This window comes from Hemiscyllium ocellatum, chromosome 4 (assembly GCF_020745735.1).
Source record: "Hemiscyllium ocellatum isolate sHemOce1 chromosome 4, sHemOce1.pat.X.cur, whole genome shotgun sequence".
NCBI classification, from domain to species: domain Eukaryota; kingdom Metazoa; phylum Chordata; class Chondrichthyes; order Orectolobiformes; family Hemiscylliidae; genus Hemiscyllium; species Hemiscyllium ocellatum.
In genome coordinates this window covers 94,527,417-94,553,429 of record NC_083404.1, presented here as the reverse complement: position 1 = coordinate 94,553,429, position 26,013 = coordinate 94,527,417, and the positions used below count along the sequence as shown (strand labels likewise).

Here is a 26,013-nt window from a genome sequence, read left to right as displayed (position 1 = left end):
ACTTCCTCTTTAGAAAACTTTAATTAGCAGTGGCTAATGTGACAGTTCCAACCGAGCCAGTTTTGTTACATGATATGACTGGAAGCCTTATGCTCAGCAGATGGAATATTCTGTCAGCCTATTTGCTAACACCTCACTAATGACGAAACTCACAAACTCAGAGTCAAAAAGATCAACATATTTGAGTTTGCAATGCACCAATACTTCTGGGAGTGGAGTATTTACAATGAATTTATGAGGTAGTCTAGTCATTTACATCCTCTTTGAATATTGACTTACTATGTCATTCACTTTCCAAGAATCAGGAACTAATTCAGCTGTAATTGTGATAAACATGTAAAGCAAATTTGTAAAACCATAACACTGAGTCACATATTCAATTTAATGGATAAACTTCCTTGTTTTACAGATATATATGTATTATATTCAATGTTACACATAATGTAATACAGATTGCTAAATAAAGAATAAGGTAATCTGTATCCAACTGAATTTTCATGTGCTCTTGCATAAGATTACATTGGATATACAGCTCAGAAATAGGCCATTTCAAACAACCATTCCAAGCTGGTATTTAAACTCTAAACAAGCTGCAGGAGGGAGATTGAAGGACTTATTGCCTGGATATACTCTCCCACTTTCTGGGAAGGGCACACATATGTTCTTGAAGCTGTGTCAGACCTTCATGCAACTCCCAATACACATCCAGCATTTGCCACATTACAGGCAATTCCTGCTCCTCTTTGTAAGGCTGAAGCTCAGCATTGACCTGCACTCCCACACTCCTCCCATGACAACAGGCCTGGAAGCCAGTCCAGCTCCTGTGTGGTGCTTAAAGTAGCATGTCCTTCTCTTTCGGCCAACGTGCACATCGTCATCAAGGAGCGAGTATCAGAACTAGTCTTATGTGCAAGGCACAGATGGGGGGCTGCACCCTCAGTATTTATCTGAGGAGCCTTGGGCCTGACGGTTGACCATTTGGAGGAGAGATCAGCACCACTCAACACTGCAGATGAGGTTTGAAAAGAGATCACTGCATTCCCATCCTTTAGTCAAGACTCCATCACTCATCCATTGCCTCAGCCACACAGCCACCGGACCACACTCCCTTCCCAAAATTGAATGATGAATGCCTCATATTCATGTCACCTCAAATGCCCCCTCTCCAAAGTCAAAGGGATCTGCATGCTTGATGACAGTCTAGTCTGCATCTGCATTGTAACCAACGAGTTGGGCACTTTGCCATTTGAATAATTCTCCATCAGTCCTTGTCCTCTCCCAGGCGTGGGGCTCTCTCCTCCTGTGAAAACAATGGAAAAATTATGAGTTTTATATTGAAACATTATGGATAGTGCTTCATTCCTTTGCATTACTGTTGTTTACCTCTGTTAGACATTAGTACTCAGGGGCATCATGAGAATTTTAAATCTGTATTATAAGCACAGGTTTAAACATTATTTCTGGAATTGCTTCATTACCTGCTTCACACTTCTATGGTGTCACTAGTGAACCTAGCCAATGTCAACCACAGCCCTTAAATTATGTAACAGCAGTAACCTGATGAGAAAGGCCAAGCCTCAAACAAAGCGAGGGAGAAATACCAGGGTCAGGAACTGCTGTAATAGAAAGTGCTGGAACTTTCAGTTGTGTCCTTGCCCATATGTTGGAGAACCAGTGGGCACTCTGTGTCATTACCAGGCAATCAGGCACTTTATGAGGACCACACCTTCCCACTTTATAAAGCACAGGAATCATACTGTTGAAACCTGCTGGCAATGAGGGGCTGTCACTTCCCTAGTATTGTCTCTGCCACTGTCCATATTACAATCAGGGCTGCAGGAGAGTTTAACCATGGACCCGCAAACAGAATGGAATGGGGGATTGGGGTGACCAGCGGGGGATGGATAGGGGAGTTGACAGCAGAGACTTGGCTGAGGATGAGAGATCCACATCACCCATCCCTCCTCATTTGCAACTTATTCCTTCCAAAATGCCATTGGGAAATTCAAGAGGGCTGGATCAACTCAGCGGTGATGGATGAGACTCTTCAGTGGACCTTCATTAAGCACTGCAATTAGTGCCATCCTTCACCACCCCTCCCTGAGCTTGATCAGCAGGGGTGTGGGTGGGAGAAGGCGGGGGAGGGGGGAAGGAGTGGGAGGGTTGAGTCAAGAATGACTTGATCAAGCAGGCCCTCCCATCTACGAACTCACCTTGGGTAAACAAATTAAATTGTGCCCGTTAACTCTGTGCATGTGATGACAATCAAACAAACTGCTTTGTCCTGAATTGTCTCAATGTTCTTGAGTGTTAGAGCTACACTCATCCAGGCAACTCATGAATATCCCATCACACTCATAAATTGTGCCTTGTAGGTGGTGGACAGGATATCGAGTGTCAGAAGATTAACTGCAAGATTCCTAGCCTCTGACCAGCTTTTGTAGCTATAATACTTATACAGGGAAATCTAAGTAGGAGTAGGCCATTTAGTCCATTCAACTTAATCATGACTGATTGAACAATGCCATTTACTCACCCCATAATGCTGTGTGCCACTGATAATCAGAACCCTATCGATCTCCACCTCAGGAGAAAGTGAGGACTGCAGATGCTGGAGATCAGGGCTGAAAATGTGTTGCTGGAAAAGCGCAGCAGGTCAGGCAGCATCCAAAGAGCAGGAGAATCGACGTTTCGGGCATGAGCCCTTCTTCAGGAATTCCTGAAGAAGGGCTCATGCCCGAAACGTTGATTCTCCTGCTCTTTGGATGCTGCCTGACCTGCTGCGCTTTTCCAGCAACACATTTTCAGCCTCAATCTCCACCTCAGACATACTCAAAAACTCAGCTTCCCCAGCCCTCTGCAGAATAGTACCAAAGGTTCATCACCCTATGAATAAAATAATTTCCCCTCATCTCAGACTAAAGAGGAATCCAATTTATTTATCCAGCTCGACCAGATTAAATCTCTAACCTTCAGGGAATACATTTAATCTCTAATCTTTAGAGAATACAAGTCCAATTTGTTCAATTTCTCTTCATAGGACTTGCCCCATCATCCCCTATAAGCCTAGTGAGCTTTTGTGACAATGGCATCTTTCCTGAGATAAGGAGAACAGTTGGTTCATTTCAGATTTTGGTAAGTGATAACCCCAAAATGTTGATAATAGGGGATTCAGTAATAGCAATGCCATTGAATGTCAAAAGCGATGGTTTGATTCTCTCTTATTGGAAATGGTTATTGCTGGCTCATGTGGTGGAGGTGTTACTTACCATTTTTCAGCCCATGTATGGATAATAACCAGGTTGCTGCATTTAGACTTGACTGCATCAGTAGCTGAGAAGTTGCAAATGGTGGTGAACATGTGCAATTATCAAAGAACATCCCCACTTCTGATCTTATGATATTGAGAAACTCATTAATGAAACAACTGAAAATAGGTAGGCCAAGGATACTAGACTGGGGGAACTCATGTAGAGATGTCCTAGTGTTCGGATGACCATCTTCCAGCGACCACAACCATCTTTCTTTGTGTCGATATGATTCCAACTATCAGAGAGTTTCCCCTGATTTCCATTGACTCGAGTGAGGTCAGGAGCTGAGTGACTCTGACAGAAATCAAACTGAGCATCAGTCAGTAAGTTGTTGCTGAGCATTGCTGATTGATAGCACTGTTGATGGCACCTTCCATCACTTTACTGATGATGAAGAGTAGACAAATGGGGCAGAAATTTGCTAGTTTTGGCTTTTCCCAGCTTTTCGTCAACCAGATTTACCTGGGTGTCTCTTCATGACCCGAGGACCTTCGATGAATGCATGAATCTGGGAGTTCTCTAGTAAGAGTCATAGCCTTTCACAGGATATCTTGCACAGATCTCCAAAATTTGGCATTAATGGTCACATATAGTTTGACGATTGTTGGAGCCAAAGCCTTTTCTGTTGATGATCTCTGCAATTGGGTGATTCCAGGAGGGGAAGCCAATGAAGGTGGAAAGTCCTACTGGTCGAGCTGCTTAACACTCCTCACTACCAGGGGAAGGGTATAAGGAGCACTGCTCTAGAGAAAATGGCGTTAATTACATCCTGGATGCATCCGCCCCCAGTAAAATCCTTGACTATTACTGAACAAAACTCAGCACTGACTGTGTCCATAGCCTGGATTTTCTTGGCACAACTGCCTCGATCAACCAAAGCTCAGCCCCAGGACTGATGTCTCTTCAATTGTCTGACTGACCTACCTGTAATTCCAGTCCTTGTTTGCAGACCGACTGTAGCCCAATGCCTAGAATAGGAGGAACATGGATCCTCAAACTCCAGTAGCACTAAGTGCCTGACTGACCATGGCCTTCTCCCTGGACTGGAATTGGACTAGCCCAGTGAATGACTGAGTCCTTTCAATGAAGCCCATGGCCAACTGTATTCTCTCACCACATCCCACTAAGGACTGCTTTGCTTCAATTTTCACAGATGGTTCTTTGCTTGAAGCACATGCAGCATGTTTGCTGCATAAACTGGTGGCATAAGCTGCAGGTGCATATTAACGCACATGGTGTTCAGTGCTCTCAACTGTCTCTCCCTCTCTGCTGAAAAATAATACAAGCCACAGAGCATGGCAACCACTAACCGTGCCCTGAAGACTCAATGCACTGTAAAGAAATGTGAGCCACACAGGGGCTGTCAGGCAATGCTGAAGTCAGTGATTGTCTGCCAGAAAAGCAGCGGCTAGCAGCCTCCAAGTAAGCTCAAAGTGAGCGAATGCTAAGAAAGCAAGCATGAGAGCCATAAGATTCAATTTGTTGTGTTGCATGAGATGCATCTATATCCATGCGCACAAAGTGACCTAGCAGAAACATGCAAGGTGTGGGTGGCCCTGAGCTCCAAGGTAAAGTGCTAAAGAGCTGAATTTGTGTGAGAGTTATTCCAAGTTCAGGCACAATGATATTTTGCCAATTTGAATGGACATAAGGCAGGCAGAGACATTGTGCTGAAGAAACAATTGGCCAGTTGTATGAAAGCCATCAATCAGTAGCTAACAGCTACTCAGTATGACCTACATGTTGGAATTTTGCACAATCTAGTTCCTCAGGGAAAATGAGTAAGGAAATAAAGTAAGCTCTGCTCTATGGCAAAATTACGAAGTTACCATTTAAAGCTCAAAGGAAAAATAGCAAAAATATTTCCCAATGTTGAGATTCCGACTTTTCTCATTCTGTCCATATTTTCCCAGTGTTGTCATTATTGCTTACACATCACCAGGGAGAGACCGTATCACTGCAGTTTGCCGAATTCTACACAACCTGAAAATGCAAAGAGGTTTGGAGTTCATGAAGGCCCAGCAACAAAATGATGTCTTGTTAGATCAGAAAGAATTAGACAAAGGCCAGAGCAGATGATAAATTGATGGCATACAGAAACCATTTCCACTAGACCAGCCAGGCAAGATAACAGAGAAACTCTATCAATGAGGTCCCTAGTCCTTCACCTGAAAAGCCAGTAAAAGTCTCACAGTGTTAACAACATTTGTCACCTCTCTGAGTTTACATTAAAGAGCTTTAAAATCATTCAACCTTTCCCTGAACAATATTGCTACTATTGCTGATGAACAAGCTATAAAAAAAAACAAGAAACAAACTACAAATATAATAAAGAACAGACTTTAATCCCAAGACAAATTGAAGTGAGCTTCATAGTTTATTAAAGTGATCGACCCATCTTATGAAATCCACCCCTGGCAGATCATTTGGAAGTTGCCTTTCAGAAATGGACAGTTTTCCAAAGGCAAATACAATGGGAAAGCTGACACCTGAGAGGTTGTCAGGTGGCTTGGGAGTAGACTCCTCTGGACTTGTCTTCTGAAACAGAAGATCAATTTTGAACTCACCTTGTTACCCATAAACTGACAGCTAACTCAAAGTTAAAATTAGAGTCGATATATGTTTCGATTTATAAATATACCAACAAGGATACTTTTATTTGCATGGTGTCTCAGAAATGTGTTTTGGCTAAATATATCAAAATCGTTCTTGAAAATCCAGGAAATAAATCGAGCAATCAACAAATTGGGTACGATCATTACTGACCTGTTTGACCAGAACAGACTCTTCTCCACTTTCTCCCTTCTCTTCCAGTTCCAGCTCCAGCTCCCACTTTTCACATCTCTCGTCAAAAGTTGGATTCTGCAAGATAGCCTTAGTGTTTGTACTTGAGTTAAAGTCCATACAAAGGAAAAATCTTCCAAGCTGTTTCTGCCTCTGAGATTCCTTGGTAAATTAACTGAAGGGCTGTTTTCAAATTACTGTTTAGCAAAGAACAAAATCATAACAAAGCGATCTCATTTGAAGAGATTTTCTGAAAGATTTTGTTCTCTGATTTACATGGCACATCAACAAATTAATTTCTCCTAAAGGACAGTGAACCTATTTTCATAACATAATAACGTACCTTTCATCGAGTCCAAAATCTTATTAAACTAAGTTTAACTGACAGCACTTCCGAAGTGTTTAATGTTTTTTAATTATAAACTGAATAAGCTTTTCATGAACATTTCATCAATTAAGACACTCTGGATTTTGAGAGGTTGGTTTTATTTTGAGGAATAATCAGCAGCATTAATGAACTAATCAAATGAATCTGTTTTTGAACTCTAATGCTGTAATCTAATCAAGGGGTTCAGTGGTTTTATAAATGATGGGCTGAATCTTAACTTTTTTGGCTCAGTGTCAGTTTGTCAGGGTTTTTAGAGGGTTTTTCACCACGAGGCGAAAAGATCTCGCACTGTATCTCACAAATTTGCTTCATTAACTTCCTATACCGCTCACTGTAGTGCTCCTCTCACCTAACTCTAGCCCCATCTTACCACATGCTGCTCCCAGAAGAACTCACCAATCAGCAGTTTTATCTGCCAAAAGAGCCAGGTCCAGTATCTTCAGGGGCCAACGGAAAGGTGCACAGTCAAGGAGACAGGGCAGTGTCAGGAGGCACCTATCCAGTTGAGAAATTACTGGCCCTTCAGAAGTCTCCTCTCAGGTCATTCCAGAGGTAGCAACCCTCTAACTCCATTGCGCCTGCCTGTCTCTGACCCTTGGAAGTTCAAACCAAGGAAAATCCATTTGATTCTGGCAAGAGGAGCATGGTACTGTAGCAGAGATGGAAACCTGATTGCAGTAACTCAAATATGGAGTTCTGGAAAAGATGGGAATGAATTTGGTAAATGTCAACATGTTCCAGGACTTTGGAAAGGAACGGGAAGTTGGAGACATATCTTTTTGCAGGAACAATATGGACCAGTAAAATCTGGAACAGTAGTTATTTGGAACTGGTAAAAGAGTAACAAAGAATTTGGAAGAGCAGTGAATAAATACAGATTAGATATAAATTAATTATTTGAGTAGCTGAACAATCTTGGAGGGCTAAAGCCTGCACCTAGTCTTTGTTTCCATTTGTTGCCACATCAAAATCTGCATGGGATTCCTTTTGAAAATTATGTTGCAGTCCATGCTTGAATTGTATCCATTGGACTATGTGGTTCCCACATGCACATGCTATTGATTTCAATATACCTGAAAGCCCTGAAGAAAAATGGTAAAATGGCAGGAGTGCTGCAATGCACAAAAGCTTCCTTCCAGCTACCATTTTAACATATTATTTGTATAATTCCAATCAAATAAGCTGAAAGTAGTGCTACATACAGAAACATTTCTGTATTCTCATTTAGAAACTCCATGTTATTATATATGTAGTATGTGTAAAAAGAAAGATTGCATCTATGTGTCACCAATATCAGACATCTCGAAGCGTCCTTTTAAACTGTGCTATTCTAGGAAATGCATCAACTAATTTTTGCACAGCAAACTCGCACAAACAATGAGGTCATAATCATCAGATGAACCATTATTGTGACATTGATCAAGAAATAAATATTGATCAGGAGACTAGGGTGCACCCCTCCCTCTTTAAAAGAGTATCATGGGATCTTTTTGCATCCACACAAACAAGAAGAGGTAGGGTCTTGGTTTAGCATCTCATCTGAAATACAGCATTTCCAATGGTACAGTAGTACTGCAGTTCAACTTGGTCGTGTCCTTACAACCTGAAATGGGACTTGAATCCAGAACTTTCTGATTTAGAGAAAAGACTGGCACCAACTATACTAAGTCTGATACTTTAATAATGCAGCAATGTAAAATCAGAAGTCAATGGCCTGCCAATTGATGTTTATTGACTATGGATCAGTGTAAAGACGGATGGGTAGAACCGCAAAACATATTATATAATATTTAAAAATACTATATTAAATCAAGTTTGGATGATGTTATAAATCTGAAATAAAACAGGAAGTGCAGGAAAAACACAGTAGGTCTCTTTAGACCAAGAAGAAGAGTAAAAGTCATACAGGACTCAAAGCATTAACTCTATTTCTGTCTCCACAGATGCTACCAGACCTACTGAATTTCTTCAGCACTTTCAGTTTATAATTTATAAGCATACTAATTCTCATGATGTGGGTAACCGTGGCATATTTATTGCCCATTCCTAATCATGTTAAAGATGTTAATGATCTGAAAATGTTAAAAGTCAACTATGTCATGTGGAATGTTGTCACATATGGTCAGACTGTGCAAAGGCAACAGGTTTGCTTCACTCAAAGCCTTGCTGAGCCAGTTGAAACTTAATGACAGTCTGACAACTTAGATTGCTGTCCCATGTGGTAGCAACCTAAGAATCACCAAATTTTAATTAGCTTAGTTACCCGACTGACCAAGATGATATTTGATTACATATTTCGTGGGCAGCACGGTGGTTAGCATTGCTGCCTCACAGCGCCAGAGACCTGGGTTCAACTCCTGCCTCAGGCAACTGTCTGCATGGAGTTTGCACATTCTCCCTCTGTCTGCGTGGGTTTCCTCCGGGTGCTCCGGTTTCCTCCCACAGTCCAAAGCTGTGCAGGCTAGGTGAATTGGCCATGCTAAATTGCCCATAGTGTTAGGTGAAGGGGTAAATGTAGGGGAATGGGTCTGGGTGGGTTGCTCTTTGAAGGATCAGTGTGGACTTGTTGGGTCGAAGGGCCTGTTTCCACACTGTAAATAATCTAATTCATGCCAAAACCATTTGACCGTCATACCTTCAGGTTAAATTAATGCAACATATTCTTGCTCCACAGTAGAAATTAGCTCTGTGAACATTAATTTTGGAGTGATAAGTAATAAACAGAACTCTGCAGTTAGAATTTTAGAACAACTTCCTCTGATACTAAATGTACTCTTGGACTTTGATGACACTGTTTACAGTCAAGTCAGGTTGCTGTTTATGTCTCATTCAGATGTAATATCTGTAAAGAAACAATAAGAGTACTGGCAGCATATTGTTCTGTTTTCTGTGGAAATATTAATCAGATACATTGCTGGCAGTCACCTTGAATAACAGTATGGATCGTGTCAGACTAAGTTAACGTAAGATGTGTTTTGGGGTGTTCAGGAAGGTTGTTTGTATGTTAATACAGCCAGTGCAAATAATCAATGGTTCAGAATGTGGATCAAAATTGCAGACATAGCTTAGGATTGCACATTTTATATTTTACTTCCACTGATATCAAACTGAGCGACACATCCTTTCGTAAGTCCCAGGTGTACACACCAACCTAGACAACAGCCCTGAAAAGATGACCCCTAACCCCAGTGTGCAGGCACAATTGTTACATAGACAATGGGACAGCATCACGAATTAAAGGGCTTAAAATGTGATTACATGCTGCAGGTGTGGCTATTTTAAGGTTAACAGGCAAGTTTGTGTGCGCGATGAGAGTATCTCAGTAAACTAGCTCAGTGTATTTAGTATGCAATGAGGCTGTGCTCCTCACGTTTTGGCAGGAGCTAAATCTAATGACCACAGGTTGAGTTTACAAGGGGTCCAGAAACCCAGCTGCCAAATTGTGGAAAGACGTGCCAGATCCAATAGCCAAGCACTGATTTAGACCACAGGGAGCAGGAGTGCTTCTCCTGCTTGACTGCAAAACTCTTCTTGTCATAATTCCTACGTCTCTCTCTCTGCAGAGACTAAACCCATTGATGTTCTCTTCACTGTAATCTCTTCCCAGTATGAGATTCCCCATTATCTCTGCTCACACAATCGTTCCATCCTTGTTGACTCTGATTTCTACAATTGCTGAGGAAGTTAAGCCATAGGAAAAGAACAGAAGTAAAGACAAAAAAAGAAAGCATGCAGGAGTGGATGAGCCAGGTACAACAGCCCATATGCAGCTCTGCTACTCCACCACTCTTGAATCTGACATCACCAATCCTTCAGTGTTGCTGGATCAAAGTCCCTCCGTAACAGCATTGCGGGTCTACCTGCATCAAATCCTCTGAAGTGGTCCAAGAGACAGCTTACTATCCCATTCTCATGGCAACTAAGGATGGGCAATTATTACTGCCCCCGTCAGTGATGCCTTCATTCTATGAAGGAATTTAAAAATAAGCTGAAGTAGGCATGAGAAACAGTTATCAGATACTTCCCTTCTGAAAAAGCACCAAGGAATATGGCATGAGCAGACAAATTCAGAGGGGGTTGGTGCCTAGAGATATCCCCACTGCCTCCCTCAACCACAGGAATTAAGTCATCAACTATGACTCTTAGATTGTCAACTAATTGCCACTTCAAAATTTCTCCAGGCCGCCACCCGAATTAACATGATTCCTGGCAGTGGAGAATATTGGGAGCCTCCTGACCTGTATAAATCTTAGAAGGCCCTATCACTCTAACTGTCTGCCTGAGGTCTATGACCTGTCCCAACCTGAGAATCAACAAAGTGGCCATTGAAAGCCAAACACCCATCTTTGCCTCTCACCTCCCTTGACACCCCCACCTTCCTGCGATCCCAGCCCATTCCCCCATGAAATATAATATACTTCCAATACCTTGTGCTCTGAGGACCTCACTGTACCATGAATTGTTCCCTGTGGGAAGCACAGCCAGTGGCCACTGAAATGCCTGATCGGCACAAGATCCAGTGGTATTTCTTGTTGCAATAGTTCAAGGCACACTGCCCATTTTTATACTAGTCATCACAATGGCATCAAAAGGCAAGGAATCTGACCAGTACCTCATTTTTTTCTGAGTAAGCATCTTATGGCACTCCAGACGAAACATTTAGTTCAATAATTTTAACCCCTACTCCCATTTTTTTAATCCTTTCTCTTCACTGTTTTGGTTTATCTCTGATTATTTTGATTTAGTTTGCTTTAATGTGACAATAATTCTTTTGCCCACTTTCCGCCCATCTTGCCTCAAATCCAATAGATTTCTAACTGTCCCTTGTTCTAATAATGGGTGACAGTGCCTAATGTTAATTCTGATTTTCTTTCTCCATAGGTTCTGCCAGACATTCTATAACTATTTGCAATATTTTCTGTGCTTACTTCAGATTCCCATTATTGGCAGGATTGTGCATTTGCTTTTCAAATTAATCTAGTGTGGCATTCAGTCAAGGAGTGGTAGACTTTTTGATCATGTTTCAAGACAAGCATTACAATTTGCATTACAGAATCTTAAATTTAATTCCATGAAATCTAAAGTTGTCTCATTTTGAACAAAAAAGCTCACCTCATCCTCAAACAGTAAATGTTCAGGAATTTGTGACTTTGCAACAGGATTTGTTGCTTTTTGAGATTAGATTCCCTACAGTGTGGGACTAGGCCCTTCAGCCCAGATCGACCAGCCGAAGAGTAACGTACCCAGACCCATTTCCCTCTGATTAATACACCTAACATTATGGGCAATTTAACATGGCCAATTCACCTGACCTGCACATCGTTGGACTGTGGGAGGAAACAGTCAGGCATGAGGCGAATGTGCAAACTCCACACAGACAATTGCCCAATGCTGGAATCAAACCTGGGACCCTGGTGCTGTGAGGCAGCAGTGCCATCAACTTTGCTCCCTTTTGACTTTAGTCTAACTGTCATGTGAATAGTCAGTGGTGTCTTGGTCATCTGCTAACCGTTTCAATCATTGAGGGTTATCTCTTGTCTCACACTCACTGGATTTATTCCAGGAAACAAAAAGCAGGTTAAGCTTTTGAAAATTAACATTATGAAACTTGGTGAGTAGAAGATCCCTGAAAATTTTTTAAGCTGCCACTCCCACTCAAAATAGCACAATGACTAATTACGGGCAGTGCAGAGCAATGTGTTGCAGAATGTTTGCTCCTCCTTTTTGATAATTTTCAGCTGAACTGGTTTTATCTGATATTAAAGTGACACATCCAAAAGTCGGGCTGTTTCAATTCATTCATTCATACTTAGAATCATATTCATTTTCATATTCAATAAAATGCCTCAGAGAGGAGACATTGTTGGTCCATTGTTTTCTTTTAAATTGAAGATACAACTGCCATATTTCACATTGGCAGTTAATGATTTGTTCTGGTCTGTAAGTTAGTACTTGCTGACAAAAATCGGCACAAACTGTTCCTTGTCCCTAACTATGTGCTGTTCAGGGGACCTAATTGAGGTGTACAAGATTCTGAGGAGTAAATAGGGTAGATAGAAAGACACTTTCTGCCTTAGTAAAGGCCCCATGGGAACTTAAAATCATAAATTAGATGTCAAGGCAAGAATGTTTAAAGTGATCATTATGTGCATAAGATCATTCTGATTCTATTTCATTTGGGTTGAAATCGAGTCTCTGTGTGCATGATACCCGCCCCTGTCATTAACATTTCATTCTGCTACTTGATAAATGGAAGATCCAGTATATTTCCATGTCTGATGCCAAAGCAGAACATGACTCCCTAATGTCCAGCAGCTCCACTTGTATAGCTATCCATTCTGAATTGAGTTAAAAATCATACAACGTCAGGTTATAGTCCAATAGGTTTATTTGGAAGTACAAGCTCTCGGAACATTGCTCTTTCATCAGGTAACTAGTGGGCAGGCTCGTAGGATGCAGAATTTCTGAATTTTGAGAAGATTTGTAGCTCAGGTCGAGGTTCTGGATGTAGGTTCGCTCACTGAGTGGAAGGTTCATTTCCAGACGTTTTGTCACCGTACTAGGTAACATCTTCAGTAGGTTTCTGGGCGAAGCACTGCTGATACTTCCTGCTTTCTATTTATATATTTGGGTTTCTTTGGGTTGGTGGTGTCATTTCCTGTGGTGATATCATTTCCTGTGATGATGTAATTTTCTATTCTTTGTTTTCATGGAATGGTAGATAGGGTCTAACTCGATGTATTTATTGATAGAGTTCCAGTTATAATGCCATACTTCTAGGAATTCTCATGTGTGCCACTGTTTGGCTTGTCCTAGGGTGGATGGTGTTGCCCCAGTCGAAGTGGTGTCCTTCCTTATCTGTATGTAAAGATACTAGTGAGAGAGGGTTATGTTGTTTTGTGGCTAGTTGATGTTCATGTATCCCGATGGCTACTTTTCTGCCTGTTTGTCCAATGTAGTGTTTGTTACAGTTCTTGCACGGTATTTTGTAAATGACATTAGTTTTGCTTGTTGTCTGTATAGGGTCTTTCAAGTTCTTTAGCTGCTGTTTTAGTATGTTGGTGGGTTTGTGGGCTACCATGATGCCAAGTGGTCTGAGTAATTTGGCAGTCATTTCTGAGATGTCTTGATGTAGGAGAGAATGGCCAAGGTTTCTGGATGTGTTTTGTCTGCTTGTTTGGGTTTGTTGCTGAGAAATCGGCAGACTGTGTTCATTGGGTGCCCATTCTTTTTGAATACACAGTATAGGTGATTTTCCTCTGCTCTGCGTAGTTCCTCTGTGCTGCAGTGTGTGTTGGCTCGTTGAAATAATGTTCTGACATCAACAACCCAAAGAAACCCAAACATATAAATAGGAAGCAGGAATGATCAGCAGTGCTTCGCCCAGATGCCCACTGAAGGTGTTACCTTGTAGGGTGATGAAACATCTGGAAATGAACTTTCCAATTCAACAAGCAAACCTACATCCAGAATTTCTGAATTGGTTAAAGAGCCAAGTCCATCTCTCTGATTAACCCTGATGTTCTGTACTTTTAGAACCCAGATTGTAAATGTTGCTAACCAAATGGATGGTGGCTCTTAATTGATGAACGGCTTTTGACCGAAATTTTTCTACTCCTCAGATGCTGCCTGACCTGCTATGCTTTTCCAGCACTACTCTAAACTTGACTCTAATCTCCAGCATCTGCAACACCCACATTCACTCTTAATTGAGGATGACTATAAGGAAGAAGCATGACACTCTATAAAGAAGAGGATGAGTATTTTGGTGAATGGACAGATGAGAACATAGAGAAGTGTATAGACTGAGAAGGATGGTTGGCCTTGCAAGGTGAATTCATGTGAGGAGTGATATATGGTGCTGGAAATGCATAGCAGGTCAGGCAGCCTCCAAGGAGCAGGATAATCGATATTTTGGGCATAAACTTATGCCCAAAACGTTGATTCTCCCGCTCCTCGGATGCTGCCTGACCTGCTGTGCTGTTCTAGCACTACATCCTCAACTCTGATCTCCAGCATCTGCAGTCCTCACTTTCTCCCCTTGAGGAATGATATGCTAGAGAAGACTTGATAAAGCAGAATGAGGGTTCATCATCATATAAACAAGATATAGTTAAATGTGCCAACACATTCAGTATTCCTATGCTGATTATGTGACTAAACTACCTTCAGCACTGAATCTAGGAGAATAGCACTAGGTTCCTACTACTAATAGCCATCACTACCTTGGTTATACTTCTTTGGTTTCACTGACAGGCACCTTCCTGCCATTTGTATTTTGCTATGACGATTACAATCTCCTGCATCACGCCTTGGGAGGTGGCAATAAAGTGAGCCACTTTTTTGAGTAACTACACTTCAATGTTTCTCGTGTTTTCTCAAGTTCAGAATCCACCTAGAGAGGACTTCCATCAGGTGGTTTTGCAGTGCTCTGAAAGCTAGTGCTTCCAAATAAACCTGTTGGACTATAACCTGGTGTTGTGTGATTTTTAACTTGGTATGTTTTTACCAGACTTTCAGAGAAAGTCATTAGTGAGTCATCTTAGAGCTTAGGGCCTATGGGCATCTCAAAGTACAGCTACAACTGTGAAGTGATGAAACATGAGGATATGCAAGAGGTCAGAATGGAAGCAGCACAAAGATCTTAAAGGTTCAAAGACTGGAATATTTAGAGATAGCTACAGCTGAGACCACAGAACATGCTGGCACTAACCTTTGGCATGCCAAAAAACAATGTATGGTCAGAGAGTAACAGAGGTGATGGATAAACGTGACTAGATGAAGAGGGGGTTGAGGTTTCTGAGGTCACAAACAATTGGGTGGAGCTTCAAATAATGGCCAGGGCAGGCACTGGATAATGATCAGGTAATGGAGAATCTGGCAGGGGTCAAAGACATTGTCTTCAATCTTCCCAATATTTTGTTTCAGGACATTTCAGCTCATCAAATACTGAAGGTCAAATATGAAGCATGACAAACTAGACGTAGTGGAGTGTCAATGGACATTGGATAGAATTGGGACTCATCAGCATATATCTGAAACCTAGCATCATGGGGGACAGATAAATGAGAAATTAAGAGAGGGGTTGCATACTTGGTGGGGGTAGTGGGAAATTGTTGTAAGAAAATGGAGCTCTCCAGAGGCAACAGTGTGGAATTTGATAATAATATCAATAGAGTAGAAGGAACATATGACAATGAAGACGAAAGCAATGGGAGTGACATCAATGACTTTAAAAATGAAAATTACTGGAGAAATAGTTGTCAATAAAAGGGATGGGGAAATGGAAGTTTATGAAGTCAGAAACATATAAGAAAGAAATGAGGTTAAATTTTGAGCAGTGTTTTTTGCCTGCAGAGTAATAAGTGGAAGGCAGTGGGATGATTCCCTGAATTAAGTGGTGAAGATGGATACGAATTAAGAGAAGTTAGCAGGGAAGGAGAACAGCAAGAAATTAGCCCTCATGTTACATTTTGATTGAGGGATAACTGTAATAACAATTACCTGATTTTGTATTGTTATTGCCTTCAGCATCTGTTACTGGAATATTGAACAAGAGAACTAGTTAGCAAAATATTGCCAATATTGCCTAGTCCAGAGGATGTCTAGTGGATGGGCAGTCCCAACATTCAATGATCAATCTACTACTATTATTGCAATCGCAGTGACCTTGAAATATTAGGTGAGATTTTATACCCCCATTCCCCATCCCACCTTACCTACCCCCGACAAATCTTTGTCAAGAGATGCATAAAAGCAGCTAGTTCATCCCCACCTGTTCCCTATCATACAGTCAGTGGGTAAGACATCCACAAGCACATCCAGCCACAGGGCTATTGGGGCCCTTTGATGGTCAATTGAACATCTCATTCCATCTCCACTATATTATGGGTGGGAAGGCAGGAAGGACAGCAAGCTCTTTTTCAATCATAGTTTGCAAAAGGGAGGGAGAGAAGGGAAAGGCACCACTCTTTTTGAGGGGGGAGGAGGCTTTTGGCATGTTGGAGGCAGCCCCAACCAATTACATTATTTATTTTGATACCTCTCTGTCTGGCTTCAAAAGACCCATCCCACATCCCCTCTGCCCAGTCCCCCACAGTCTTAACAGATGTGTACACACACAGAACTCTCACCTTGCTTCCTATAATTCCCAATCCCTCCCTGCTCAAAGATATCTGAATTATGTGGCTCCAGTATCCCTACACATTTTTGAGGGTTTCCATGCACTTCCAGCAGAATCCACTACACTCTGCTGGCACTGCTGAGACAGCAAGAGCTGATGAAGGGCTTATGCTCGAAACGTCGAATTCTCTATTCCTGAGATGCTGCCTAACCTGCTGTGCTTTGACCAGCAACACATTTGCAGCAGAATTAAATAGTCCAGCAATTCTTGAAGGAGGAGCTAATTTCCAGTCTTCTACTGAGAAATACATCCTCAATGACAGACCCTTAGTGACTGACCCTCAGCCACAGACACACAGTGACCGACCCTCAGTGACTGACCATCAGTGACCGACCCTTAGTGACAGACCCTCAGCAACAGACCCTCAGTGACTGACCGTCAGTGATAGACTCTCAGCGACAGATCATCAGTGACTGATCCTCAGTGACCGAACCTCAGTGACAAACCCTCAGTGACCGACCCTCAGTGACCGACTCTCAGTGACAGACCCTCAGTAACAGACCCTCAGTGACAGACCCTCAGCTTCAGCCCCTCTGTGACCGACCCTCTGTGACCAACCCTCTGTGACCGACCCTCCGTGACCGACCCTCCGTGACACTCAGTGACAGACCCTCAGTGACAGATCCTCAGTGACTGACCCTCAGTGACTGATCCTCAGTGTCAGACCCTCAGCGACAGACTCTCAACAACAGACCCTCAATGTCAAACCCGCAGCTTGTATTCAATGAGTCAGTTTAAAGTCAGTTTGAGAGTAGCTCACCTGCTGAAGGTTGTTGAGGGGGAAAAGAGTTGCAGCAATACACATCCATTTCACTCCCCAGAATGATGCCAGCCCTGCTGAGTATTTCCTGCATTTTATGTTTTCACTTCTGATTTTCAGCTTTGCCATATTTTGATCTCATAAAAGAATGGAATTACAGGGCATTCTGGTTTAACACAACAGTTGCGCTCCTTTACAACCTCACACTGTAGAAGATTGTGCTGGAGAAAATCACTACAAACATCGCACTAAAGGAGAACACTATACCCATTCAATTGAACATTCTCATTATCCAAACAACATTCACAATTTGTCAGTTGCATTATGCCAATTCATGTTGGCAGAACACGTGTTATACCAGAACGATCTGTATTTGAATAGGTACTTCAAGCAAACCACGTTGGCACATGGCACACTGGCCTTTTTCTGTGCTGTGTTATTCTATACGTGAACAATTTCTGTTCCTTTGTATCATTTGCCAAATAATTCAGAAATAGTCAGGCTGTGAATATAGGTGAAATAATTCATGTGATACCAATCATAGGGAGTATCTTGAGGGCTTGTGCCATTGGCTGAATGTTTCAAAGTACTACCCATAGGAATAGAACATAGAACATAAAACATAGACAAATACAGCGCAGTACAGGCCCTTTGGTTCTCGATGTTGCGCCGATCCAAGCCCACCTAACCTACTCTAGCCCACTATCCTCCATATGCCTATCCAATGCCCGTTTAAATGCCCATAAAGAGGGAGAGTCCACCATTGCTACTGGCCGGGCATTCCATGAACTCACGACTCGCTGAGTAAAGAATCTACCCCTAACATCTGTCCTATACCTACCACCCCTTAATTTAAAGCTATGCCCCCTCGTAATAGCTGACTCCATACATGGTAAAAAGTTCTCATGGTCAACCCTATCTAAACCCCTAATCATCTTGTACACCTCTATCAAGTCACCCCTAAACCTTCTTTTCTCCAATGAAAACAGCCACAAGTGCCTCAGCCTTTCCTCATACGATCTTCCTACCATACCAGGCAACATCCTGGTAAACCTCCTCTGCACCCATTCCAGTGTCTCCACATCCTTCCTATAGTATGGCGACCAAAACTGCACACAACACTCCAGATGCGGCTGCACCAGAGTCTTATACAACTGCAACATGACCCCAGGACTCCAGAACTCAATTCCTCTACCAATAAAAGCCAGTACGCAATATGCCTTCTTCACAGCACTATTTACCTGGGTGGCAACTTTCAGAGATCTGTGTACATGGACACCAAGATCCCTCTGCTCATCCACACTACCAAGTATCCAACCATTAGCCCAGTACCCCATCTTTTTGTTACTCTTACCAAAGTGAATCACTTCACACTTAGCTACATTGAACTCCATTTGCCATCTTTCTGCCCAGCTCTGCAACTTATCTATATCATGCTGTAACCTGCCACATCCTTCCTCACTGTCAACAACTCCACCGACTTTCGTATCATCCGCAAACTTGCTCACCCAACCTTCTAGCCCCTCCTCCAGGTCATTTATAAAAATGACAAACAGCAATGGTCCCAAAACAGATCCTTGTGGAACACCGCTAGTAACTGCACTCCAAGATGAACCTTTACCATCAACTACTACCCTCTGTCTCCTTCCAGCCAGCCAATTCCTAATCCAAACCTCTAATGCACCCTCAATGCCATACCTCCGTAATTTTTGCAGTAGCCTACCATGGGGAACCTTATCGAACGCCTTGCTAAAATCCATATACACCATATCTACTGCTTTACCCTCATCCACTTCCTTGGTCACCTTCTCAAAGAACTCAATAAGGTTTGTGAGGCACGACCTGCCCTTCACAAAACCATGCTGACTATCCTTGATCACATTATTCTTATCCAGATGTTCATAAATCCTATCCCTTACAATTCTCTCTAAGACTTTGCCCACAACAGAAGTGAGACTCACCGGCCTATAGTTACTAGGGCTGTCCCTATTCCCCTTCTTGAACAAGGGGACCACATTCGCTACCCTCCAGTCTTCTGGCACTATTCCTGTAGACAACGACGACATAAAAATCAAGGCCAATGGCTCTGCAATCTCCTTCCTTGCTTCCCAGAGAATCCTAGGACAAATGCCATCAGGCCCTGGAGACTTATCTATTTTCACCCTTTCCAGAATTTCCAACACCTGTTCCCTACATACCTCAAAGCCATCCATTCTAATTAATTGTGACTCAATATTCACATCGGCAACAATGTCCTGTTCCTGAGTGAATACTGATGAAAAGTATTCATTCAGTGTCTCCCCAATCTCTTCAGCTTCCACACGCAACTTCCCACTACTATCCTTGACTGGACCTATTCCTACCCTAGTCATTCTTTTATTCCTGACATACCTATAGAAAGCCTTTGGGTTTTCCATAATCCTACCAACTAAGGACTTTTCATGTCCCCTCCTTGCTGCTCTTAGCTCTCTCTTTAGATCCTTCCTGGCTACCTTATAACTCTCAATCTCCTCAATTGAACCTTCATGCCTCATCTTTACATAGGCCACCCTCTTCCATTTAACAAGGAATTCCAATTCCTTATTAAACCACGGCTCCCTTACATGACCCTTTCCTCCCTGCCTGACAGGTACATACTTATCAAGGACACTCAAACGTTGCTCCTTGAACAAGTTCCACATATCGATTGCGCCCTTCCCTTGAAGCTTATTTTTCTAAGCCACGCATCCTAAGTCATGCCTCACCGCATCATAATTTCCCTGCCCCCAGCTATAACTCTTGCCCTGCAGTGCACCCTATCCCTCTCCATCACTAGAGTAAAAGTCACTGAATTGTGGTCACTGTCCCCAAAGTGCTCACCTACCTCCAATTCTAACACCTGGCCTGGTTCGTTACCCAGAATCAAATCCAGTATGGCCTCACCTCTTGTTGGCCTGTCGACATATTGTGTCAGGAAACACATTGGACAAACACCGACCCATCTAATTTACTCGAACTATAGCTTTCCCAGTCAATATCTGGAAAGTTAAAAGTCCCCCATAACAACCACCTTATTACTTTCACTCTTCTCCTGAATCATCCTCGCAATCCTTTCTTCTACGTATCTAGGACTATTAGGAGGCCTGTAGAAAACTCCTAACAGGGTGACCTCACCTTTCCTATTTCTAACCTCAACCCAAACTACCTCAGATGGCAAGTCTTCATCCATCGTCCTTTCCACTGCTGTAATACTATCTTTGACAAGCAATGCCACACCTACCCCTCTTTTACCCTCACCTCTGACCCGACTAAAACATTTAAACGCTGGAACCTGCAACAGCCAATCCTGTCCCTCTTCTACCCATGTCTCCATAATAGCCACAACATCAAAATCCCAGATACCAACTCACGTTGCAAGTTCACCTACTTATTTCGTATACTTCTCGCATTGCAGTACACACACTTCAAGCCACCTTCCTGTTTACAGGCACCCTCCTTCGAGATTGATGCCATGTTCCTAACCTCCCTACACTCCAGACCTGAACCCTAAAGCTACAGTCTAGGTTCCCATGCCCCTGCAGAGTTTGTTTAAACCCCCCCAAAGAGCACTAGCAAACTTCCCCCCAAGGATACTGGTGCCCCTCAGGTTCAGGTGTAGACCATCCTGTTTATAGAGGTCCCACCTTCTCCAGAAAGAACCCCAGTTATCCAAATACCGGAATCCCTCCCTCCTGCACCATTCCTGTAGCCACGCATTTAACTGCTCTCTCTCCCTGTTCCTCGACTCTCTATCACGTGGCACAGGTAACAAACCAGAGATAACAACTCTGTTTGTTCTAACTCTGAGCTTCCAACCTAGCTCCCTGAAAGCCTGCCTAACATCCTCAGCACTCTTCCTACCTATGTCATTGGTGCCAATGTGGACCACGACTTCGGGCTGCTCCCCCTCCCCCTTAAGGACCCGGAAAACACGATCAAACGTACCCTTGCACCTGGGAGGCAACATACCAAACGTGAGTCTCTCTCGCTCCCACAAAACCGCCCATCTGTGCCCCGAACTATCGAGTCCCCAAAAACTATTGCTCTGCTGTTCTCTACCCTTCCCTTCTGAGCAACGGGAACAGGCTCCGTGCCAGAGGCCTGAACTTCATTGCTTACCCCTGGCAAGTCGTCCCCCCCGCAAGTATCCAGAACAGTATACTTGTTCTTGACGGCAACGGCCGCAGGGGGTCCCTGCACTGGCTGCTTCCTCCAAGTCCCCTTCACTGTCACCCATCTGTCTGCAATCTTTGGAGTTGCTACTTCCCTGAAGCTCTGATCTATGACCCCCTCTGCCTCCCAAATGATCCTACGTTCATCCAACTCCAGCTCCAATTCCCTAACACGGTCTTGGAGGAGCTGGAGATGGGTGCACTTCCTGCAAGTGTAATCAGCAGGGACGACCATGGCATCCCTCACCTCAAACATGTTGCAAGAGGAACATTGCACTGCCTTCACTGCCATCCCTCTAAAAGTAACCTTTTTTTAAAAAAAACTAGATCTAAACAATAGAACAAGCAAAATGCAGCACTTACCTGCTTACCACAAAGGGTCTTATTATTCTGTTAGAGGAGGAGGGCGGGTGGGAGGCACTACCCCTGTAGTGCCTCGGATTCCTCTCCTGCGCGCCTTTATAGGATAACAACCTACCCAGGTAAGCTTGCGCTACACCAGCTTCCGGGTCTGCTCTGTGCTTTTTTTAAAAAAAACTTTCAAATTTAAACCGTTAAACAAACGTCACCGAGCCTTCAAGCAGCCACTGCCAAACAGCCCTTACCTGCTCCGCTGAGCACCAGGCTGTGAGTTTCACATTGAATATAGATGGAGCTGAAAGATTATTGTCAAAACCTACCGAGCCTCATTATTCAAAGCTAAATAATTGCAAAGCCTGCAGATATTGTTAACAAGCAAAATAAAAAAGTCTTCCAAATTTCAAATGGACCAGAATAACAGATTTCAGGACAACCTTCAACTCTTCAAATGTAGACTGGCTTTCAAAAGTTTCATTAGTTGTTCAGAACAAGATTTGCTATTTGCTTTGTTTAGTGTTCTCATTTTTTTTGAGTTCTCACAATGATGTAGACAATAACTTACCAAATATTTCATCTTAATATGTTTACAAGGCATCGTATTATGGGATCTTGTAATGCTTCTTCCTTTTCAATTCCCTTGAAGGGTCCACAAAGTTATATGTTGCCATAAGCTCAAACTTATCGCAACAAGCCAACATTGCAAAGTTTAACCTGTTGGCGTAGATTCTGAGGTTCTGAAAGATAAACTGGAGGGATGTACAGCAGGTCGCCCTCAGTTGTGAAGAAGCATTTGGATGTAGCAAGAGAAAGCTGAGAGCTATGCTGGTATATTTTCTGTGCAATTAGAAATATTCTAGACCAGATGCCAGATGAGAGAAATGCAGAAGCAGTTCGGACTTACAGCATCTTTTCGGCTCATCATGAAAAGTCGATGGCATTTGTAGCAGTGTACCTCTGGCATATGGGACAGATTCAGTTAAATGTAAAATTCCATAGAGTGAATGGCTTTTGCATGGGCAGTCATCCCAAAGCTAGCTCAGCTTTACTCACTAATGCAGTTGAATTGTATCGATAAGATTTAAATATTCTCCTGAATACACCAGAGTTTGTCGCTCCCACAATTAGTCCCAGCATCTTATCTGTCAGCAAATTCTCATATTACCCAAAATCTAACTATACGATAGTATAATGCATGGCTGTAACTATTGCACCTTACAATTTTTAAAAAAATCCTTTTAAAGTGATAATCATTAAATTAGGTGCTGCCATTTATGAATCATTATTCCACTGCAGATTAACATAAAAAAAATGATTGTGATCAGACTCACTCAGTTGAGGTAACACTTTTTTTTCATGTAACATGAAAACATAATGCGTATCTATGAGTCACCTTCTTGCCCTAGAGAAAACATTAAACTGGCTTCTTGCGGTCTAACCTGTTGCATCTAGCAAAGACTTGCCAGTGTGATGTGTCTATTTCTGTTTTTATCTCACTGTCTTTACAAACAGTGGTGTTCCTAATGGCAGATAAACCTTATGAAGAAGGAAATAGAAGACCTATTACAACCAAATCCTTAAGATCTGTTTATTCAAAAAGTTTTCTCATTCTTAATAGCTCTGATGAGAAAGTGGACTAAGACATAATGGTGGGAACTGATTAAGCAACTGCTTAAGGTTAGGTAAGGGATAAATGTAGGGGTATGGGTGGGTTGCGCTTCGGCGGGTCGGTGTGGACTCGTTGGGCCGAAGGGCCTGTTTCCGCACTGTAAGTAATCTAATCTAATAACAATCTAGAGGAAAGACTACCCTTTGGAAAAAGAGAGGATAGCTGTGAGAATTCTATCATTAGGAAAATAGAAGAGTTCCATAATTAGGGAAATATACTTGAAGTTTGTAGTGCTGTCCTGTTCACACAGAGATGGTGTAGAAAGTTCTGGAAAGGTACGCAAAAAGATCTTACAGTTCATGTAAATTGGGAAGGGTGGAATTGAGATCTTGCCAAGTGTCCTCGAGGAGTGAGGTCCTCAGTTAAGTTGGAAAATTATGTTGATTGTTTCAGGGGAGTTTGTGTCATAGTGCTCATTTCACAGGATTACTAATCTGGGGACATAGATGTGAATTCCACAAAGGAAGGGGGCAAAATTTGAATCGAATAATATACTTGACATTTAAAAGTGGTCTAATGATCATATAGCAACTGACAGCTGTTGTAAAACCCCATCTGGATCATTATTATGTTTTTGAGAAGGAGAACTGCTGTCTTTACTTGGTCTGGCTGACATGTGACTCCAGACCAAAGCAACATGTTTGGTTGTTAATTTCATTCTGAAATGGCTGGCAAGCCAGTTAGCTGAAATGATTTAAGTAGACAGTTCAACACTGCCTTCCCTAGGGCAAATACAGATGGACAGCAAATGCTGGCTGATATAGCCAGTGACTCCCACATCCCATGAACAAAGAATAGTTACAGGAAAATAAATTTGTGGATTAATGCATGTCTAGAGACAGAGTAAAGAGACATGCACATTTCTGGAACATTGGAAAGTCAATGCTCAGATAGAACAGGCTCCATCTAAACTAAATTGTATGAATGCCCTTGCAGCAAAGGTGAACAGAGTAGTGAGGGAGGAATAAACTGATAAGGCAGCAAGGCATGTAAAAACAAACAAGCCAAAAAATAATCAATCACAAAATGATCAGATAAGAAAAGGAATGTACTGAAAGATAGACTGAAACTAACAAAATTATGTTAAGAAGGAGGTGAATGATAAAAATTTAAAGAATAATAAGGAGGTGGAGCCAGGTGGAAGCATGGTTGATTTATTTTTTTCTTTATTCTCTCATGGGGTGTGGATATTACTAGCAAGACCAGCATATTTGTTGTCCATAACCAATTGTTCTTGAACTATTAGACGCTTCAGAGGGCAGTTAAGAGTCAACACATTACAAAGGATCTAGAGTCACATGCTCACCAGACCAGGTAAGGGTGTCAGATTCCCTTCCCTAAAGGACATTATATGGGTTATTGCAACAATCAACAATGGTTTCAAAGTCACCAGTCCTGAGGTTAGATTTCAATCTCGGATTTGTTATTTGAATTTAAATGACACCAGCTGTTATGGTGGAATGAACAACGTAAAGCGGGAAAAATAATTTGGTGGAAAAGACCATGCAGCAATTAGGAACTATTGTATAATAAGAGGCTTTGAAAGATATATAATTTCTAATGACATGTGCAGAAAGCATGGTGGCTGAGTGGTGAGTACTGCAGGCTCACATCGCCAGGGACCTGGATTCAATCCCTGTCTCAGGCGACTGTGTGAAGCTTGCACATTCACCCTGTGTCTGCATGGGTTTCCTCCCACAATCCAAAGATGTGCCGGTCAGGTGAATTGACCATGATAAATTGCCCATAGTGTTAGGTGTATCAGTCAGGGTTAAGTAGGGGAATGGGTCTGAGTGGGTTACTCTTCGGGGGGTTGGTGTGGACTTGTTGGGCCGAAGGGCCTGTTTCCATAAAGTAGTTAATCTAATATGACTGAGCAGGCAGATTACAGAGGGAACATAACTTAAAGTGAAAGATGAGAATACATTTTGGGAGGAGAAGCAAGCAATGATACATAAATTAAATTCTAATTAGAGAACAAGAAAATTACTCAGTGCAAATTCATTATTCCTTGAAAGTGGCATGAAGGTAGATAAAGCCATAGAAAAATGCAATGCCTTGTCATAATAAATCCGTACGGATAAATAGTTAGGTCAATTTGAGGCTTATGTGGCGTTGTGGACTCTGCAGTATATTAAAACCATGGAAAGTGTTCAATGGAGTTTCACAAAGAGAACGCCAGGGATGGGAAACTGTTCTATATTGTATAAGATAAAAATCAGACAAAAATAAGACTTCAAGGAGCAAAGAATGTGAAAAGGAAATGCAAAATGTGTTTCATAGGGTTTCCAATCATACCTCTTTGAGCTGGAGTATACCAGACTGAGCAATTAGCCCTGAGTATTCCAACTGGCAGAAATTATTTTTGTTT

General features: G+C 42.2%; 1 long non-coding RNA gene across 7 annotated transcripts; it reads right to left on the bottom strand.

The window, feature by feature from the left end:
- Nucleotides 1-21: 21 nt before the first annotated feature.
- Nucleotides 22-22,614, bottom strand: LOC132815452 (uncharacterized). 7 transcript variants are annotated; one of them, XR_009644657.1, is made up of 3 exons: nucleotides 21,988-22,067; nucleotides 6,078-6,292; nucleotides 22-1,300 (listed from the first exon to the last, which is right to left on the bottom strand). It is a non-coding gene; the product is annotated as an uncharacterized LOC132815452 (long non-coding RNA). The 7 variants fall into 7 exon arrangements; XR_009644656.1 differs by having other exon boundaries at nucleotides 21,980-22,062; XR_009644653.1 differs by lacking the exon at nucleotides 21,988-22,067 and adding an exon at nucleotides 6,880-7,152.
- Nucleotides 22,615-26,013: the final 3,399 nt, after the last annotated feature.